Below are 2,504 nucleotides of genomic sequence, written 5' to 3'. Positions count from 1 at the left end.
TGAAAAATTTAACTTCTGGTCAGGGAGTACAGCAAGCTGCTAACACATCTGTTTCAATAGTCCTATCTGTGCAATGTGTGTGCTGTGGTGGGGATCATTCATATGAACATTGTTCTCATAATTCTGAATCAGTAAATTATGTCCAAAACAGATCTAATCCCTACTCTAACTCATACAATGCCAGTTGGAGACAGCACCCGAACTTTTCTTGGACCAGTCCCAGTTTAAACCCACCAGTCCATAAACCACAAGAAACTTCTAATTTCCAACCGCAACATCATGGAAATAGTTCTAACTCTCAGAATCACCAACAAGGTTTTCAACACTCACTAATACCACCTCTCCATTACCCACAAACCCACTACCCTAAAAACCACTAACCCACTCCATCACATTTAAATTTTTTGACCCCTTGATAACTCATCTTTAGCATCTTCCTAAACCGTCAAACAATAGTGATTAGAAAGTTTAAGGAAAGAAAAGACTTTTTCTCTTCCCCTTAAAACACTTACCATCACCGCCTGCATCATCAACCATCACCCACCGGTTTTTCTTTCAAATCACCAAACCCACTCCTTCACTCCATCAAATTTGATTTACCCCTAAGGCCATTCTCATTCAAACTGCCATTATTCAAAACCACCCTCAMAAAAACCACTATTACCTTCCCTCACTAATACAACTCTCATTAACCCACTGTCTTCCCTTCTCCTCACTCTTCGAAAACCAATGGCAAGAATGAAGAGAATGGCCGTTCGCGAACCACCACTACCTGTCCGGCGAAGCAACCGCCGGCGGGTTTGCGCCACCGCCGTACGACCAACACGAGAACCCGAAATGGATGACCTAGTCGCCTCTGGGTCCTCCTCATCGTCTCCTCCTTCATCGCCGTCCCCACCACGGCCACCAATCATGACCCCTCTTATCGCCGACTGTTCACGACCGCGGGCAAAACGTACTCCGCGCCGACCCCCGTCGCCACAGCCTGAAATCGACGACCCTCCGCCTCCTCCACCGTCCGCTATTAACTCACCGTCGCCACCATGGAGGATGATCGATATCAATGTCTCGCCACCATCGTTGCCACCCACGGTTTCAAGCCCTAATTTGGGCAACAAGGTACAACCTGTTTCCAGACATCATGAACTGATTGAGGGAATAACGACCTCTGATTCATCTGAGGATGAGCATTTTATTCCTCCATGCTCTCCCTCTAATATGTTGAGTCCACCAAAGGTGTTCTTTCTTACATGGTATGATCACCCCTGCACACGTATGCCCACTGTTTTTACCGATCTCATACCCCACACTGGTGAGGATGAATCGGTTGGGCTTGAGGACATTGATTTGAWTGAAATGAATGAGGATATTAGTGCACCACACAGTGAACATGATCATGAGGCTGAAGTAGAACCTGATATAGAAACTATTGTAGAGGCTGATGTAGAGCCTGATTTGGAAGCCGAAGTATGGAATTTGACCTCAATCCCTACTAGAAAGAGGAAGGGATTGGGACGAATTTTCGCTACGAGGTCAAAGGCCGTACATAGTCAGCCCTTAAAAAAGAAACCAAGACGAACACCACCGTCTGTCCAGCTTAAGCACACGGTTTTTACGCCTCGAAAATCACCTCGCACGATCGCGGGTAGGCCTGAGGATACAGCCRGCCCTTCTCGGGTACGAGCCTCACGTAGTCTGTCAAACACTCGGCCCATTCCTCGGCCACAGGTGCAGTTTAATGGGTTTTGTTCTGAGGTTGCACAGCTGCGATATGCAAAGATAAAAAACAAGCAGATATTACTGGATAAAGGGTTCGACAGAAGGAGTTTTGAGAAGTTTAGTTTCATACGAGATGTGATCAATAGGCAGGGCTGGCAGACACTGTATGAGGTAAAGAGTTCATTTAATATGTCTTTAATTAGAGAGTTTTACGCTGAGTCCTTTATTTTTAGCACCACCAAGATCAAAGTTCGAGGTGATAGAGTGCGTATTTCGGCCATGGCCATCAATAAAATTTTGGGCCAAAGACCCCCGGCTGAAACAGAGTTTGAAACATTTTCTCATTCAGCTTCATTTGCCCAACTAGAGGAGATCGGTAGAGAGTTAGGAAAGGTCGGAACGGGATGGAACAACCACACTAACTACATGTTAAGGACCTATAGGGCTTCAAATTTAAAGTCTGATGCCAATGTTTGGATGAATTTCATTCGGTATTCCCTCAACCCGACTACCCACGATAGTTCCATTTCGGTTGAGAGGATCATTCTGTTGTACTGTCTGGTCACGGGTAAAACAATCAATGTGGAGGATGTTGTGGGAAAGGCCATTATGTATTGCGCCAAGAGAAGACAAAGGAAGCTCTTTTTCCCTGGCCTGATTCACAAATTGCTTATGCATGCGGGTGTTCTGGAATACACCGATGACTTAATCATTAAGGAGTGTGAGGAGAAATGGACCATAGATATGAAGGCTGTTTCAAGACTGCGAGAGAGGAGTGAGAGAAA

The sequence above is a fragment of the Cynara cardunculus genome, assembly GCF_001531365.2.
Source record: "Cynara cardunculus var. scolymus isolate 2C chromosome LG 6, CcrdV1, whole genome shotgun sequence".
NCBI classification, from domain to species: domain Eukaryota; kingdom Viridiplantae; phylum Streptophyta; class Magnoliopsida; order Asterales; family Asteraceae; genus Cynara; species Cynara cardunculus.
This window is presented reverse-complemented; position numbering follows the sequence as displayed.